The sequence below is a fragment of the Rissa tridactyla genome, chromosome 5 (assembly GCF_028500815.1).
Source record: "Rissa tridactyla isolate bRisTri1 chromosome 5, bRisTri1.patW.cur.20221130, whole genome shotgun sequence".
NCBI lineage: Eukaryota > Metazoa > Chordata > Aves > Charadriiformes > Laridae > Rissa > Rissa tridactyla.
Genome location: NC_071470.1, coordinates 5,930,418 through 5,949,647, shown reverse-complemented (window position 1 = coordinate 5,949,647; position 19,230 = coordinate 5,930,418). Strand labels below are relative to the sequence as shown.

Genomic DNA, 19,230 nt, shown 5'->3' with positions numbered 1-19,230 from the left:
GAAGGGCGAGAGGTGGGTGACCCAGCAGGTCGGGGCACCCGCTGTAGCCAAGAGCTGCAGCAGCACCATGAGATGGGCTCAAAATATCCCTAGGAAGGGCCGATTCTATCAACCACGAGCTCAGGCAGGAGTGGCTGCCAGACCTGCGCTGCCCCGGTGAGTGGAGGAAAGCTACTGCCTCCTGGAAAGCCCCAAACTTCACAACCTCGAAGACTCCACAGGTCCAGCGGGGCAGGAAAAGGAGGCAAGGAGATGGTGCTGGGCAGTGTAAAAGGCAGCGGCATCAACCTGCTGTGGGCTTTTCTGCAGTTACGATGGAGGAGAGATGCCAGGAGCCAGATGCCAGTATGCTCTAGAGCAGCGTCACCCAAATGGGGTGGCAGCTGTGGAGAAAGCGGAGGAGCACTTGTAGGCAGCAGGGCAAGGATGGCTTCGGTGGGCAATGGGGACCAGGAGAGGCCTTGAAAGCAAAGACAAGTGGGCTGTGCCGGAAAATCGTATTTGGAAGAGAACGGTGAAGCAGCAGAGGAACAGGGCGATGACCAACAGTGGGCTGGGAAAGCCACCAGTACAGCCACCTCCAGGAAGCTGTCCATGGGGAAAACCACCGGTACCAGGCCCCAGCAAAGTGTTGGCGGTGGCCAAGATGTGGAGCTCTTGAGCAAGAGTCGTAGCTGGACAGATGCCCTGGAAAGGCGGGATCCTTTGCAGGCGAGTGTGTAGGTAAGGCCAGCTCTGACAGTGTCCCTCACCCGCTGCTCCCGCATTTGGAGAGGTGCTGAGGTGCCCCCAGGCTGGGTCCGTTATTCAGGATGGATGGAACCTGGAAGCTTCAAGTTTCTCTCTGTCCTGCCCCTGAGGACCACCTGGTTTTTAATTTGGCAGGAGAATGGTGGTGGAGCAGGGAGTGGGTCCGTCAGCCAGCAGCACAGGGGACGGAGTGGGGTTTGTGTCCATGGGTGAAGAAATCCCCACGGAGAGGTGTGCCAGGGCAAGAGGAGAAGTATGGAGTGCCCCTCGTTCACTGCTGAAAGCTGGAGGATTTGGGAGAAAAACTGCTCATCTGTGTAATTCTTAGATGGGAGAATTTTGCGGAGAGAAGCAGCAAAAAAAAACCCCAACGTTACGAAGGATTAAAAGGAGTGCTCTGAGAGATGCTACAAAGCACATTATTTTCTCCCCCTTACTGCAAACCAAAATAGTAATCAGCCTTGTCCCGGTGACTGAAACACATACAGCAACTGAAGGATGCCTTATTCCTGACACCTGAGTGCACGCACAACGTGACAGCAGCAACTTGCACAGCTGCCAAGTTCTATAAACCCGATGAAATCAATACAGCATTCCCACCGAGCCAGTCTTCCCAACTTCTGGCTGGAGCTGTGTCCCTGTGGCTGGACTTTGGCATCCCTTGGTGGGAATTTTCATGGCTCGGCGTTACCGGGTTGTAACGCTGCGGGAGGCAGAACGTAAAGCAACCCGTAGCCTAAAGGGACTGTATTTTTCCTACCCGAGGCCTGAGCAGAGTGAGAAAACGAACGCTCGTTACCGACAGAAGACAAAGGGGTAGAGCTAGTGAAAATAATGCTTCTATGAACGGTGAAACTTCAGTCGTTGAATTTCCTGTGGCTTTGTGCTTCCTGTTTATGTTCCCCTCGTGCCACGTGTACGAAGGGGTGAGCTCTCCTCCCTCAGGGCTCTTCGGGTGCTCTGCGGGGTCCTGCCCACCCTGGCCAGTGCCCGTGGCTCTCCTGGACGGAGGTCCCCAGTGCCACAGGTCCTCTGGGCCTCTCCGCAGGGATGCTGAGGGACAGGGAAAAGGGGCCTTAACTACACATGGTCACAGGTGTGGCCTCTTTTCTTTAGGACAGCTGGCTGAAAAATAAAATCAAACCAAAATCAGAAGAAATGACCCCTGTGCACACGTTTCTTCACCAGGGAGAGGGTGACAGTGGCAGCTGCCATAGGTGATTTGGTCGTGCACTGGTTGTCACAGAATCACAGACTGGCAGGGGCTGGAAGGGCCCTCTGGAGATCATCTAGTCCAACCCCCTGCCAGAGCAGGGTCACCCAGAGCAGGTGGCACAGGAACGTGTCCAGGTGGGTTTGGAATGTCTCCAGAGACGGAGACTCCACCACCTCTCTGGGCAGCCTGTGCCAGGGCTCTGCCACCCTCAAAGGAAAGAAGTTTTTTCTCATGCTGAGGTGGAATTTCCCATGTTCCAGTTTGTGTCCATTGCCCCTTGTCCTGTCACTGGCCACCACTGAAAAGCGCCTGGCCCCATCCTCCTGACACCCACCCTTTAGATACTGATAAGCATCGATGAGATTCCCTCTCAGTCTTCTCCAGGCCGAACAGGCCCAGGTCTCTCAGCCTGTCCTCATCAGAGAGGTGCTCCAGTCCCCTGATCACCTTTGTAGCCTCCGCTGGACTCTCTCCAGCAGTTCCTTGTCTTTCTGGAACTGGGGGGCCCAGCACTGGACACAGCACTCAATGACGGGAGTCTCCAGAGATCAGCATGGTGTGGAGACCCGTGTGCAGCGGAGCAGAGCGAAAGCAGTTCAAAGAGAGCACGGCCTGCCTTCATTCCTCTTAATGCCTGAGGTGATTTAAAAAGAAAACCAAACCTACATTTCACAGGATTGAAGATAACTCCACTAAACCAACCGCCTTTCTTCTGCTGCTGTTCGGGTTACAAGTAGGAAGCATTGGGGAGCTTCATGGGGAGACAATTCGCTCATTGGCTTTACTCTGGGTTTAAGCCGAAAGCCGCATTGCTTACAATCAGACCTGCAGCTGAATTGTGATAAACCGGGAACAAAACCACGGTGGTACCGAGCTGCAAAATGAAATTCCAGCATGGACACACATGCAGATGCTGGCACTGAGCGACGAGGCATTTCTGTGCAAGGGCCCTGCAAAAGGTCGGAGCAAAATGTCTCAAAGCCCTGCAACTCAAAGATACGAGTTGAAAAAGTGTAAAAATACTGAGGCAAGTTTCCTCTGCCTCCGGCTTCTTGTTTTGACTCTGTCCTGATCTCTCCATAACTGCAAGAGATAAGGTATCTGCAGCGGAGTTCACCATTTACCTCCTTTCTAAAACAGAGGATTGTTTGTTTTGCCATCTTGCAAAATGTTGCAAAACACCCCAAGCACTGATTGCGGGCGTAAGTCAACAGCCTTGCTGGGGCCGCCCATTTCCAGCCCGCTTTGACTCCCCGGCTTGGAAGCGTCTATAAGAGACAGTAGCTCAGCCACAGCAAAACTCGTGCAACTCCGCTCGCTCAGGTCCCATGGGGATTTCGGTTGGGAAATGGGAAAAACTGAAACTCGGACCAAATGAGGTTAAAGTGAGATCCTGAGGGCAGGGGGGGAAAAAAAACAACCATGTCAAGGAGAACTCAGCCCAGGATTTTCAATGTTGTTTTAAGGCGTGGGCAGCCCTGCCAGCCTCACCAGCATTGTGCTGGGCAGCGAGGAGAGGTCTTACGCTGGGGTACCTGGTTTGCTGGATTCCAGGGTTTTAATTTCCAGCTGGGATCAGCTGGTTTTGGCCTGACAAAATCCAGAGAGCTGTGTCGGGTCAGGTGGACTGAGGGCTGTGCCTCCGCCATTCCCGATTTACCATAAACATGGAGTGACAGAGGTGGCTCCTGGCCAGAAGGAGCCCTGCAAGGATGGATGCTCAACGAGCCCTCCAAGCTTTGGGGCTTTTGTCCTTTAGGAATTTCCTTCAATTGGCAAAATAACCAGCAGCTCCGCGTGCAACTAACAGCATCTGAGTTCTGGCTGGAAGCGGGAGATGAGGAGAGAGGAGATGAAGAGCAACCTCGCAGCACTGGGCTTGTAGCAAGGGGTCATGTCTTTCACCAGAAACACTACTGGAGCGGGAGAAAGGGGCATTCTGAGCAACCTGTTGTCTTTCGCCTTTCTCACGTCCTCAGCTCAGCAGGACTATCACAACCCAGAGCCTGTGACTTAAGGAATAAAAACAATACTGCATCTTGATCTTCTTTTTTGGTTGATATTATAGTCTAGCCATGCTGTCAGGTCAAGGGACAATGCTGAAGTTAAAGTACTTGACATGAGCGACCAGTTTGAGGGAGGGGATTCTACTCCTCTGCTCTGCTCTGGTGAGACCCCACCTGGAGTACTGTGTCCAGCTTTGGAGTCCTCATCGCAGGAAGGACATGGAGCTGTTGGAGCGGGGTCAGAGAAAGCCACGAAGATGCTGGGAGGGCTGGAGCCCCTCTGCTGTGAGGACAGGCTGAGAGAGCTGGGGGTGTTCAGCCTGGAGAAGAGAAGGCTCCGGGAAGACCTTAGAGCCCCTTCCAAGTCCCTAAAGGGGCTCCAGGAAAGCTGGGGAGGGACTCTGGATCAGGGAGGGGAGCACTAGGACAAGGAGTAACAATTTTAAACTGGAAGAGAGGAGATTTAGATTAGAAATTCAGAAGAAATTGTTCGTTGTGAGGGTGGTGAGCCCCTGGCCCAGGCTGCCCAGAGAAGCTGTGGCTGCCCCCCAATCCCTGGAGGGGTTCAAGGCCAGGCTGGACGGGGCTTGGAGCAACCTGGTCTGGTGGGAGGTGTCCCTGCCCAGGGCAGGGGGTTGGAACTGGATGGTCTTTAAGGCCCCTTCCAACCCAAACCATTCTGTGATTCTATGATCAGATGGGATGATAGGCCAAGTAATGAAGCTCTTCTCCGAGCTACCTTCCATGTCTGTTCCCTTTTGCACATGAACCCGTTTAATGCAGCAGCAGTTGGCTTTGGCCGAGGGGGAGAAGCCATTGAGCTGGACAGGCTGCGACTTCCCGCTTGGAGAAATGAGAGATGTTGCCGCTGAATTGACAATAAAAATCGCATGGCTTTGGACAACCGGCCGTGGACCAGCACCTGTGGATGAGCAGGTACTTGGAGATGAGGTGAAATTTTCTTAAGGAACCAGACTGCCCACGTTGGGAAGAGAGGGGAGATAATGTGATGAAAACTTTAAATACACGGTCAGAAAAAAAGAGGGGAAGGCTACGCAAACGCTGCCAGCAGATCTGCTAACAGCTTTTGTGTAAATGTTCTCTGCAACGATTCCACAAACTATTTACAACTGGTTTATGTGCATTAAGAACTGGCTTGCCAAGCAATGAAACATTACCCTTTCTTTGAAGCTGACTGGGAAGTATTAACACCTGCTTATCAGGCTTTTACATATCTAGCCCAAGGTATAATTTTATAAGGCTTTCCAACAGGGAGAACTCTTGACTCTGCAGCCAGATCCACTCCACAAGTGAAATGGTGGTGCGGGAGGAAAAGAAGTGCCGTGAAATTACGCGTAATTGCTTTTTCTCCACCTCTATGATACAGGGAGCAGGTGAGTCAGCATTCCCATAGAACTCCTTGACTGGGAAAGGAGGAGCTCTGCCTCCGCCTGGCAGCCGCCTGCCCTCGCCTCTGCTCTTTGATAGCTGCACGCTAAAACTTTCCTGCAGGGCTGGATGCTGCTTATCAGCGCCGTAACACGCATTCCTGTGGAGCGCTCCTTTCTTCTTTCATTAGGAGGAGGATTTGCCACTCCACATGTAATTACTTAAAGCAAGGTGCAAATAGGCAAATCGTAACCACAAGCACCTGAGTTGTGTTTTTTTTTCAAAAGAGTCCCACTAATTTAACGTACTGCTGCAGCCTGGTTGGGTTCCTGGGTCCAGGTGTCATGCCACGACTGCCAGAGCTAAGGAAGCAAGTCTTAGAATCATAGAATCATAGAAGGTGTTGGGTTGGAAGGGACATTTAAAGGTCATCTAGTCCGACCCCCTGCAGTCAGCAGGGACATCTTCAACTAGATCAGGTTGCTCAGAGCTTCATCAAGCCTGGCCTTGAATGTCTCCAGGGATGGGGCCTCCACCACCTCTCTGGGCAACATTCTCCTAGCTTTAAATCACCTAAATATCTGCTTCTGGTTGTTATTGTTGTTTCTTTCTTTGAGATACGAAAAACACAGGTACAAATATATTGTGCTGCTGGAGAAACGTTGTACAGAGAATATTATTTCTTGTAGCACTGTACAAGAGCAAGGTTCCCGAGAAAGTGAGACACGTTTGTACCAGGCACTGTAAAACTGAGCAAGACGAGACAGCTGTTATCGCCGGGAGCTTATCGTCCCCACAGACATAAAAGACAAAGTCTGAGAGAACTAAGGGTAATGGGGAAGCCTCATGGCGGGCAGGTAAGGCTGGGAAGGCAACTTAAATTTCCTGAGTCTGAGCCGGCATCGACTCCACCAGCCCATATTCAGAGACTGTCTCTCTGAAGATCAAAGTTGGTTGATCTCCCAGTTATTTTTTAATTTGGGCACTTTAGCTCGGCCTGTTTAAAACTCCCCTGCAGGACAATGGGTTTTTATCTCTCTGCTTCTCTCTGCTCTGCACTGGGGCAGTCAGCAGGTAGAGTGCCTCGCCGGCCTTGCTTCTGCCTTGCATGTCACTAATTAAAGAAGCCATTCAAAATAAAGCTCCTACTCATACTCTCTATTAATAGCCAACAGCCTTCCTCCTCCCTCCCTTCCCACGGCCTCTTTCTTTTAAAGAGGTAAAGCAACCCTGCCCAGATTAAATATTTGGAAGAAATTCTTTGCTGTGAGGGTGGTGAGCCCCTGGCCCAGGTTGCCCAGAGAAGCTGTGGCTGCCCCAGCCCTGGAGGTGTCCAAGGCCAGGCTGGACGGGGCTTGGAGCAACCTGGTCTGGTGGGAGGTGTCCCTGCCCAGGGCAGGGGGTTGGAAGTGGATGATCTTTACCATTCTTTCCAATCTAAACCATTCTATGGTTCCGTGATTCTATGATCCCTTACACTCAAATGCCAACTCAGCACCTTTTCATCCGCGTTACAGCAGCATTCCCCAAGATGGTTTCCCTGTAAGTATGCCCCACCAATACCCCGGTAGCCCCATCGACACCACAGTCATGATGGCAAATTCTGGGAACAGATGACTTAAAATTGATGTTGGCTTTTACAATGCCACGAAAGGTTTCTTGTGCAGCTTCTGCCAGTGATGATCCCTCCTCGGCCGTGTGGGGCTTAGCAAACCTGAGAGTGGGGCAACGGCCAGAGGGACAGAAATGAGTCGTCAGAAGAGAAGTGCAGCGAGATGGGCTGCAGGAGAGATGAGTCACGGGCGAGCTGTGCTCCAGAAACAGCTCAGCAGGGCCAGCTGCTGCCTTTCAGAAAACGAACTTGCTGGACTCAAGGGGCCACCACCAAAGGTGCAACAGAGGAGCTCAGTTCAGCTCGTTGCCTGCATTCAGGAGAAGCTGCATCTGCTCTTGCTTTGGGAGGAGGGTCAGTTGGGCACGCAGAGGCTACGGAGAAGCTCTCTGGAGAAGATCGGTGTTGCCAGGCCAAATGCAGGCAGGCAGCCAGCAGACGGGACTTGTTATCCAAAAATTACTCTGCTGTTAATAATTAAACACTGATTAGGAAAGGCAAAAGAGCAAAAGCTTTATAGGGGGTGCTGAGTTGGAAATAGATTTGTAACTTGCTGTGACCGTCTTAACGTAAAGTAGAAGAGCCCTACATTAAATGTTTATAATTGGCTCTTTTTTTTGTTCGTTTGTTTTTTTGGAGTCACACTGGGCTGTAGCCCAGGCGGTGAGCTGGGGAGTGCACCAAAGAGGAAAGGCTGCAGCTATATTTAAGTAACCCCCCAGACACGTAGCATTGGAGGTTGCTGCAGGGTCAGACGGGCAGGGGGGCACACAGGGCACCGCCTGTTTTGCCAGCAGGAGATCTCCTGAGCAGGGGACCCCCTTACCAGCACCTCGAGGGGGTTGGTGAGGTGGCCACATACCAGCACCTCCTGAGCTGGGCAATGGTCCCTACCGACCCCCATTGCCCAGCACATGGCATGGACCATGGGAGGTGGGATGCTGGTTCACCCACGTGGGAGCATCTGCCCAGGGAAGGTCCCACAGGTGAGTCAGGTCTCTCTGTCCTCCTGTCCGCCAGGTCCAGAGGGGAGGAAAGCACCCCTACCACGGGTTGGGACCTTTCTCCCCACCTAAGCCATGGGACCTTGGCAGGATTTGCGGAAGAACATCATCTGCTTCAGAGGGTGATTGATGGGGGAATGCGCCTGGTGAGCATTTCTGCGACGAGTGTCCGTGGAAAGGCTTCTTTATATGTGAAAAACCACTACAAACAGAAAGTGAAAAGAGAAAAAAGTCCCTTCCCCCTCAACAAAGAGAATTGACCTGATTTTAATAATAAATAAGTTTTGAATTAATAAATCAAAGCCTGTGTTTACACATGGTCTGAAGCAAAGCTCTTAATATCTCATTATTATCCAGAAGAAAAAGTACTTGTTCTGCTTTGTCAAGCCAATAGGCGATATATCACTTATCTTTTTATTCTACCTCAGTTTCACTGGGAAAGCTGCCATAAAAGCTTCCACTTCAGCAAAACGCTGTATTAAAGCAGGGCTAAGCAGGATCACTTTCAGGTAGGATCTGCTGAAGCAGCCTGGCTCCTCTCCAGGTTTTCTCTGCCAAGCTCCACTCCAGCCCTGAAATGTCAAGACGCTGTACGTGTTTTTAAAGGGCTGCTTTCCTCCCTAAAACCTGCTGCGAGGGCCAAGAGACGTGAGTAACTAGAACCGTCGCACGATGCCGGTGGTTAAGCAAGTTCCTCGTTCCTTCTCTCTTCTCTCCTGCTAAAGAAAAGGAACGGCGTGCAGCTGCTGCGCTGGCAGAGCGAGGGGCTGAAGGACTGCGGCCAAATAAAAGCCGTGACAAGTAAAAAGAACAGGCACTCCAGCCCTTGATGGGGTTCTTCTCCGTCGTATATATGGTGGTGGCTCAGAAGACAGGCTCTCCCCACATACCTGTCCTCCTGGAGCACCCGGGTGCAGCCAGACCATCGGGAAACTACAAAAATTCCTTAGTTGAAAAAAATGTCTGTCGTGGGTTATTATTTTATTCGCTGAGGGCTGGATAAAGCAGCACCTTAATGAGGACACTTGCCTTCACTGAAGGCGTAAGAGGCTTTGAGTTGCAGTGGAAAAGTTTTATTTTGCTGGCTAGAGAAGTTACTGTTCAGAGAATGGTCTGAGCAAACAGTTTTTTTCCATCCTGGAACAGTTCTCTGTAATTATTACTTTAATTATTATGCAGAAAAACAAAGCAACACTCCCACCATCTAAATTCTTAGCAATCAGCACAGCTGGAATATGAGAGCTGAGAAGTACTCGCTAATTTAGACACCCTGTTAAGCCTCTCAAGGGTAGGTCTCCCCGCTGACGTAACCCAACTGAAGACAATTATCTCATGGACGGATTTGCTGTAAAATGCGTGAAGGAAATTCCCTCTTCGTGGGCAGAAGGCCTTCAGGCCATGCTTCTGTCCCCTGAGATGACACGGCTGAGCCCCACCAGGAAGGGGCAGGGGTCCACATCCCATGGAAGCAACCTCAGCAAGCTACACATCACCCTGCAGCTGTTAGAGGGGGAAAGAAAAGAAGGAAAGACCAAAAGAAGGTTGAGTTAAGGAACCTGGGCAAAATGAAGGCAAAGAGGGTGAGCTGGGAGGCTCTCCCCAACCACGCTCCTGCTTGCACACGTCAGGCGTGTTGAAAACTCTCTCTGAACTCTAGGGGAATTGCTCATGTCCTTGCATTTAAGGGCATATTTGCTCAATTGGGACTTAAGTGAGTTAGTTTTTCCCCCCCAGATGTTTGGAAATGAAGAAGAGACCCAGCTGTACCTCCGGGGCTCCACCTATGATGGTCTGCAGACGCTTCCTGATGGCCACCGCCCTGCCTGTCCCCCTTCCCACGCCAAGGCTGGGGTCACAGCAAAAGCAACAGAGCAGCAACAAGCTTTAGTTTATATTAATTTAATAAGAGCTTAGGAAGAAGTTCTTTCTTGTGAGGGTGGTGAGCCCCTGGCCCAGGCTGCCCAGAGAAGCTGTGGCTGCCCCATCCCTGGAGGGGTTCAAGGCCAGGTTGGACGGGGCTTGGAGCAACCTGGTCTGGTGGGAGGTGTCCCTGCCCAGGGCAGGGGGGTGGAACTAGATGGTCTTGAAGGTCCCTTCCAACCCAAACCATTCTATGGTTCTGTGAAACACCAAAGACCAGACAGTCCTTTTATTTACATAATATTTACATAATAATTTGTATAAACAGAAAGTAAAGCAAACAAAAAACCTCCCCTCCAATGAATAAAACTGATTTCAAAGGAGAAATTAATTGCAAGTTGCTAAAGTGTTAGGCAACACTTTTTCCGTTATACTTTGGGTGATTATTTGTGTTACAGTAATATGCAAATACATTAAATTCTTAACTATAATCAGATATCTCGTGTTTTGTTTGGGGTTTGTCTTTTTTTATAAGAAAGGTGCCATTACTGCATAGTATCTAAAAATATCAGTGCTGCAGATTACATCAGCATCAGAATGTTTTTCGCAGGACAAATGAAAATTGGAAATAAATTTCACTGTGCATCACGATTAAAAATTCTATAATTCTATAGATAAAAAGTCACGATGCCTGTGACGGGGGTTTTAAGCACCAAAATGATGGAAGAGTCAGCTCTGCGTAAAAGCAGCGTGAAGCCCCTCAACAGCAACAACAACAAAAGGAGAAAATTTCATAAATATTATTAAACTTCTCAAAGATATTATTAAAATTTAAAAATAAGCCGGATGGCTTATTTAACTTCTGGAACTTAAAGGATTCCCATTTTCAAGTTTTTTTCTCACAAGGATGAAGGCCAGGCCAGAACAGTGAATCTTTTGTGAAGGAGAGGCAGGATGCTAATGGAAATAACTGATTCCGGTAGCTGGATCCCTAAGGAAGGTGAATAAAAGAGTAAGTTGCAAACTTTGGCAATTCTGCAGAGAAAAAGCTGTGGATATTTGATGCTTCCAGGTTAAATTTTCTGATTTTAAAGCTGCCAGGTCTTACTGAAACAGCAAAGTCACGAGAGGTAAAAGTCTCTTTTCGGAGGGAATGAGTCACCGCTGAAAGTTAAGTTTAGAAAACAAAACCTGCCCATTCCCATTACCTTTCAACATCAAAAAAAAAAAAAAAGAATCACCACAGAAGATTTAACTTCTGGTATATCCCACAAACTCGTGTTGCTAGAAGACGTGAAATGCCGTTGTTAAAGCCTCGAATGCGCCCTGTCGAGATCCTTGAGCGTGCCCCGTTGAGATCAGCCGGCGGCGGTGGGAAGGAATGGCACGAGCCGGCTGCAAATTCCGCTCGATGGTTTGGCCAGTGTTTCTCAAGGAAGCCAACTGTGTTTTATTTGACCAAAAGCAATTAATGTAATTCGCGGTGTTGCCGCTTTGTGAATAAGAAGCCCTCCAAGCGCGATGTTAAATAATTAATAGGGTGGTAAGCATTTCCCCCCCCCCAATATCTGCTGATACATGAACAACAGTTTTCGCAGCTGGCTCATTCTGTAAAACAAATTAAAAGCGCGTACTAGAAATGACAGCAGCCATCCAGCATTGCAAAATCCAGCCCCAGCCGCTCTTCCCTTTGCTCGGAGGGAGGGGTGGTGGGGCACCTTCCCCATCCGGAGCCATCTGCAGCCATCCCCACTCAGGCCTTTTCCAAGGCATCCTCCAAACAGCTTCTAGCCCCTGGAAATTCATGGCACAGGGGGCTGCTTGAGGCACAGTTGGTGTCTTTACCTTGAATAGCACCTCAAGGTTTTGGGTATTTTTTTCTTCTGTGAATGCATATGGGTGCTTTTTTGCACCCTCCATGAACTTCTGGCACCTCAAAGCAGGATGTCTCACTGTTTAATTACCTGCTGGGTGAAGACCCACCTCCCTTGGTTCACTTTAAATCTGCCACCTGCTAGTTTCACTTGATGCTCTCTAGTTCTTATATTAGAAAAGGAAGCAAATAATCCATCCCTACCCTTCTCCACTCATGATTGTACATTCTCTCTCATCTGACTGTTTTCTGTTGGTTATCACTTCTCCATCCTAAATAATCCTGGTCACTCAAATCCTTGAATCACTCTAACATTGAGGTCACTCCATATTTTTAGTCATATTTGTTGCTCTTCTCTGGATTTTTGCCATTTTTCTTACACGCGGGCCAGAGCTGCCGGAGGCAGGCATGCTGCAGCCCTCCCCGTGCTCTCCATTGCGCTCCATCCTGGCACGTCCCACCAGCTTTGTGGCATCTTCCGAGCGCCAAACCAATCCTTCTGTGCAGTTACTATGACTGCAGGATCTTATTTCTGAGTGAGAACAAGCTGGTTAGAAATTTCTCGCTTTCAATCATTTTACTGCTCTCTAATCACACCTGGAAAAGTAACCACCTCCATCCTGGTCAAACAGTCATTAATACTATCTTGATACTACCGTTTTCCTAGTCAGACCTTAAATCTATAAAAATTCAGCTTTAGTTGCTGGTTTGACTCCTGCTTTTGGCACGGAGCGTATGGCACCTTCCCCACCAGCCACAGCCTGGTCCGACCCTCCTATACGAGCTGTGTCCTGTCACTACCGTGTCCTGCTGACCGTCTCCTCTCCACACACATCGATTCACTCAACATGCCAATTCAAAGCCAGGCGTTCCAAGTCCCTCATCCTCATTCCACTGTGGCTTCATGGAAATCAGGTCGCCTGGTCGCTTTTCTTCTGGAAGTATCTGGGAGTACCTCCCATGTGAATATGACCCTTCCTTGTGGCTCCTTTGCAGCTGCTCCAGGGATCTGTGTCCCTCCCCATCTGTGTGGACCTCTCCATCCTGCTGTTAGTGCTTCTGGAGAAGTTTTGGAGGAAATGCTTGATTTTTCCATCCTGCCTTGCTCCCAAAATCGCTCCCTTGCTCTTTCCTACTTGCCTGGTGCACACGTGGACAACAGCCACCTGATAGGCCCCAGTGTTTTTTGGGAGACGTTGGATTCCTGACACCCATGTCTCCCTTCCAACCTCAATCATTCTGTGATTATGTTCTCCTTAGTGCAAGGACAGCACTTTCCAAAACAGGAGGACTCGTCACCCACAAGGGTGGACTCCCCACCCCGTCGCTCAGTGTCCTCTGCATGTCCAGGGCTGCCACTGCAGAGGGTCCTCACAGCACCCGGCACCTGGGGAACACCTCCCTCTCGGTTTGCCATCCCACTGGAGAGCAGACCTCTCCTTAACCATCCCCCCCGTGCCACCCCCTGCACAACTCCTGTTCTGGCATTCCTCCCACCGCTGACGGCTGTGCATTACCTGACTGCACAGGTAGCTATACCCCTTGTTACCTGAATATATGTACGTACATACATATAGCACACATACAGATATGCATGCGTGTGAGAGATGTGTACACACCTCTCTCGATACACAACCATTCGTGATGACTACATTTCGTATCTACATCAGTCCCCCCGTGCTTGGGGCCCTTCCTTCATCATCTATGGGTAAGGCTAGGAATCATAGAATGGTTTGGGTTGGAGGGGACCTTAAAGATCACTTAGTTCCAACCCCCCTGCCCTGGGCAGGGACACCTCCCACCAGACCAGGTTGCTCCAAGCCCCGTCCAACCTGGCCTTGAACCCCTCCAGGGATGGGGCAGCCACAGCTTCTCTGGGCAACCTGGGCCACTGATTCACCACCCTCATAGGAAAGAATTTCTTCCTAATATCTCATCGAAATCTCCCCTCTTCCAGTTTAAAACTGTTACTCCCCATCCTATGGCTCCCCTCCCTGATCCAGAGTCCCTCCCCAGCTTTCCTGGAGCCCCTTTAGGGACTGGAAGGGGCTCGAAGGTCTCCCCAGAGCCTTCTCTTCTCCAGGCTGAACCCCCCCAGCTCTCTCGGCCTGTCCTCACAGCAGAGGGGCTCCAGCCCTCCCAGCATCTCCGGGGCCTCCTCTGGCCCCGCTCCAACAGCTCCGTGTCCTTCTGCTGTTGGTGCCCCAGAGCTGGAGGCAGCACTGCAGGGGGGTCTCACAGAGCGGAGCAGAGGGGCAGAATCCCCCCCTCGCCCTGCTGCCCACGCTGCTGGGGATGCAGCCCAGAATGTGGGTGGCCTTCATGGGCTGTGAGCGCACATTGCCAGCTCATGTTGAGCTTCTCATCAACCAGTAACCAAATCCTTCTCAGCAGGGAGATCTATGGGCTAGGCTAGAAATGACATATTGCAACATCTCCTCAGTCACTTTTATATGCTGTAGTTTGCATCGTGATTATCTAAATTCTGCAGAATACCCTTCGTCTCTACGTGGACTTCACGACCAATGGCAGTTTGCAAAACCTGACGAAATCCAAGAGCTCTCTCTTGAAGTAGGCCCAGCGGCTTGCTGGGTTCACAGAACCACAGAGTGGTTTGGGTTGGAAGGGACCTTTAAAGGCCATCTAGATTTTACGTCATCTGTTCCCAGAATTTGCCATCATTACTGGTGTGTCGATGGGGCTGCTGAGGTCTCGATGGAGCATATTTATGGGGAAACCGTCTTGGGGAATGCTGCTGTAATGCAGCTGAAAAGGTGCTGAGTTGGCATTTGAGTGTAAGGGATCATAGAATCATGGAACCATAGAATAGTTCGGGTTGGAAGGGTCCTTGAGGATCACCTAGTTCCACCCCCTGCCTGGGCAGGGACACCTCCCACCAGCCCAGGTTGCTCCAAGCCCCGTCCAGCCTGGCCTTGAACCCCTCCAGGGATGGGGCAGCCACAGCTTCTCTGGGCAGCCTGGGACGGTGCCTCACCACCCTCAGCCTAAAGAATTTCTTCCTTATCCCTAGCCTGAATCTTCCCTCTTTTCGTTTGAAGCCCTCGCCCCGTGCCCGCCGGGGTGTCCCGGTGCCGTGCCCCGCGGCGGCGGTGAGGGGCGCAGCGCCCGCCCGCCCGCTCCCGCCCCCGCCGCCCGGCCCTGCCCGGCCCGGCCCGGCCCGGCGGAGAGGCGGGGGGATTTCCAAGCGCCGCCGGGCGGCCTCGCCGCTTCCTCCCCCTTGTTTTGCTTTCGGTCCGGGCCTTCCTCCGCCCGGGCGGCGGCCGGGAACTTTCCGTTTTGCTCCCGCGATTATTCAGCGCCGGTTTTCATTTTCCATCCCGCGTCCCCTGGCAACGCCGGTAACCTTGAGGAATTATATAAGGGCCGCGGAAACGCGCCGCCAAGGTAATTTCATATTTTTATTGTTTTTTTTTTTTTAATATTTATTTTAAAAATAGGGCGGGGGAGATGCGGGGAGGGGGGTCCCCGCCTCCCCCCCCCCCGGGCAGACAAAGGCGGGGGCGGTGGGTCGGGAGGGCCGGGGCGCGGCGCTGGCGACTCCCCCCCCCCGGCCCCGTTCTCACCGGAGATACCGGCAGCCGTCAGGCCCGGGGAGGGGGGGGGGGCGGCGGAGGGGCTGCGGGCGGGGGTCTCGCCGTGAGGGGGGGGCCGGGGCGGTCCGTTACACAAGCGGCGGGGCGGCGCCTTCCCGCCTCTCCCCGTCCCGTCCCCCCCCCCCCCCCCCGCCATGGCGGCCGGGGAGGGATGTGAGGAGACCCCCCCCTAGGGCGGCCGGGGAGGGATGTGTGAAGGGATACCCCCCGCCTATGGCGGCCGGGGAGGGCTGTCAGTGTGGAGGGGGGTGCCCTGTCCCTGTGTGGGGGCGCGGAGGCAGGAGGGGTGGGCGCCACAAGATGGAGCGGGGCCTGAGGGGGGGGCTCCTGCGGGAGCGGCGGAAGGAGGAAGTCCCGGGAGCGGCGGCGGGGCAGGCCATGGCGGGGCCGGCCATGGGCGGTGGTGCTTCCTCGCTCCCCTGCAGCCCCAGCAGCAGCAGGCCTTTCCGCCGCCCTCTCCAGACCTCGAAGTAAACACACCTCTGGAAAACAACCATGTACGTTGTTTTCTTCCCCCCCTGCTGTATGACCTCAGTGGATCCAGCGATAGCAAGTGCGCCGTTTGAACACCCAACACACAAACCGCGCTCTGCCTTCTGTGTTTTGGGGTGCTTTTTTTTGCGGGAATAACCTCTTTTTTTTTAATCTTTATTTTTTTTTTTTTTCCCCTTCTTGTGGGTACGGGGTCGTTGCGTGGCAGTTGGCAGGGCCGCTCCAGGGAGTGGAGGGCCGAGGCCTGGACGCCTTCCCACGGAGGAGGCTGAGGAACCGGGGGGTGGGGGGGCGGTTTGTTTGTGTCCGAGGGTCAAATTCCGAGCTCCTCACAACGTCTGGGGTGAAAGTTGCAAGACTCGGATCCCTCAGCCCAGGTTCCCTGAGATATTTCAGTCTTTAATTCCCATTTTGCTTTGTGAGAGCACCTCTTCTATGATTCTACACAGCAGAGTGTTTTGAGGCTTGTTTATTTAGGCAGGGAGCTCAGATAAAGCGATTTGGGAGCGCAGAACTTTGCTCCCTGTTAGTGGTGGTTCTCGTTTATAGCCCCGTTCACCATGCTGAGATCTTGCAGACGGCAGTCTCGTGAATGTAGGAGCAGTTGTAAACTACACCCTCAGTTTCTGGAGGTGAAATATGGCATGTTTAAGTTTATAGTTATTTTATTTAAGTCTCAAAGGGTTTGCATATAATAACCTTTGCAGAATGCCCGCGTTAGTACCATAAAAAGAGAGTTGAGTGGAGAAGCAACGTTTAAATTCATCCTAATACGGAAACGGTGACATAATTATAAAAGTAGCAGAATTGATCTGTGAGGCAGATGGTTTCCGTCTGAATCGCAGTCTTTCCATGCCACCAGCCCCTTCAGAGACATCAGTGTCCTCCTCCGGCCCCTGTTGGTAATGTCTCCCAGAGGAATTTACTTCCCATGCCCCTTGTGTGCAGTGATTCCTTTTCCGTGGTAAATGGCGGTGGAAGATCTGAGCGCCGACTCCTTTGACACAGTATCGCTTTGACGATTCTTCAGCTGGGTACCAGCATGGTGAGGTGTCATCTGCTGACCCCGGTGCTGTCCCTGTGGTCCCAGATGGTCAGCAGAGTGGTCAGCCATTATATTTGACACATACCTTTGCGGTGCCACCTGCTTGCTTGCTGACTACAAAAGTGACAAGACGATGTCAAGTGAGTCTCTCTCAAAGAGCTGTTCCTCATAGGCCATGTTAACATGGAAAGGGGTAGCTAAGCGGTATGAGAAGTAACATACAGGCTGTTGAGAAATAGGGTTAAAGACCCCCAGTCTCCATTGGGTGGAGGTCTTTGATATGTGGGACCAGGTGGAGTTAGAGAGAGGCAGAGTCTTAGTGCACAGTTGAGAAAATGATGCAGGAAAAAAAGGAGCTCAGATTCAAGAGGAAATGGAAATATTTTTGGAATAGAAAGAGTCTGCATTAGAAGAATAGCCTTTATGTAAATAAATTTGCAGCCAGCGTATGTATACCTTAAATTAAAACATGTATTTATTTATGTATAGTCTGTATATATTAATAGGATTTAAAAAAAAAAAGCGGTGGGGAAAAGCTGACAGATGAAGAATGTAAAATTTGCCATGACACATCTTGTCTTGAAGAAGAGCATCATCCCCATGGTATTAAAACTGCTATTAAAACGTCTCCATGGTACAATACTTGGAGTATCAGCAATTTTTTGGAAGCTCACATACTGTAGAGAGAGACTACAGATGGCATAGAGGACAGAGTGGCTTGCACGTGCATGAAGTGGGATACCTCTTATTAAAGAGGAAATAACTGTTTTGGGAAGTAACAGAAGATCTCAGGAACTGACGTTCTAGGCCCGTATAGGAGGAGTAGGGATTAGGGCTGTGGGACTGCCTGCCCTACCAAGATGTTGACAACGACTGACATGTATTAAGGACGAGTAGAGAAGCTACAAAAGCAGGAAATACGATGATAATGGGAGGCTTCAGTTGCCCCCACGTAGATTATGTCATGCTCCGACATGAAATTTGCCCAGCTACTAACTTTTTAGATGACAGACACCCCCTGCTTTGCAGGTGTGGCTTGTACGGGTGCCCTGTGGGTAGCAACTCTGGACAAGGTTCTGGCCAGCAAGAATTAAGTAAGAATTTTACTTTAAAAAAGCCAGCTATGACATGACAGTGATCATAATGTACTTGGACTGAATGTTGCTTCAGGAACAATAAAGCCAAGGGATGTTGTGGCAGTGTTTAATTTTCCAAAGTAAATCTTCATAATGCAAGGGAAAAAAATGAATAAAAAGGCGTGAGGCAGCCAACACTTAAAATACTTGCAGGTGGCATGTAATTCTTCAAAGATGCTATAGTAAAGGCTCAGAGCAATTGCATGGCATCTGTCAGAAATGCCAAAAAAGCTGAGCAGACTGACAAGCAAAGTAAGAGGAGCTCAGCAGAAGTAAAAAAAACATCTTTCATAAGTTACAGCTTTGTTTCCAAATGGGAAAGGTGGGAAATAACATAAAGTCTGTGTTAAACACAATAAGGTAGGCCAAAAAGAGTCATGGAATAAGTTGCTAAAGCATACAAACAATTGGTAAATCCTCTTTGAAATGTATCAAAAGCAGGAAACCTGCTGATAAGTGATCCACGCGTAGAAGGAGTGCCCAAGGAAGATAAAGTCATAGCAGAAGAGTGAAACAAATGTTTCAAGCCTTGCTTCACTGAGGAAGAGTGTAAGGAGATGCCCTTGCAGGAGGCTTTTTCTTTGTTTAAGGAGTGAGCATGTTGGAGGATTTCTCCCAGACTGAAGCGTCTGTAAGAGACCTTATTGGAACGAACCATTGAGAAGGATGAAGTAGATGGCAGGAGGTGATACTTGTTGAAGAGTTCTGAAGGAACTTAAAGTATGAAATTGCTGATGCATTGCCTGTTGTGTGGCACTTGTTGCGCAGGTCTGCCTTGGTGCTCCAGGAATGGAAGGTGACAAATGAGCTGTCTGTTTTTCAAGGTTTCTGGGGAGGCTGAGAACTCCCGGGTGGTAATTTTTTGTTTGCTTGTTTGTTTGCCAGGGATTAGTGAATGGGATTAATGAACACGGGTATAAATGTGATACATTGACAAAGACTAGGCCTGACTTTTGTAAAGGAGGAGTTGTGCGTCACCAGTCTCCTGGTGTTCTCTAAAGGCCATTGCTGAGCTATTGTTAAGATCTGGTTGATAGAGCCCTTCTTAAAGCAGGGCCAGTTTCAAAGCAGGATCAGATTGCTTCGGGGCATGTAGTCATGATCAGTTTGCTCAATGAAAGGAGGTGGCCAGTTGTCCCCCTCCAGAGTCTGCCCAGAGTCCGTGCCATCCATCAGAAGGTGCCATCCAAGTGATGGAGGAAGGGGTAGGTGGTGATGTGACAAGTTTGCTGG

The 19,230-nt window shown here is 50.6% G+C and overlaps 1 protein-coding gene across 2 annotated transcripts in view; it reads left to right on the top strand.

The window, feature by feature from the left end:
• The first annotated feature begins 14,858 nt into the window (after nt 1-14,858).
• Nucleotides 14,859-19,230, top strand: part of IRF2 (interferon regulatory factor 2) — a 44,163-nt gene continuing 39,791 nt past the window's right edge. For both annotated transcript variants that reach the window (XM_054202395.1, XM_054202396.1), the window contains exon 1: nt 14,859-15,115. The gene's annotated coding sequence lies outside the window, so the exon portion shown is untranslated. The remainder of the gene's footprint in view (nt 15,116-19,230) is intronic.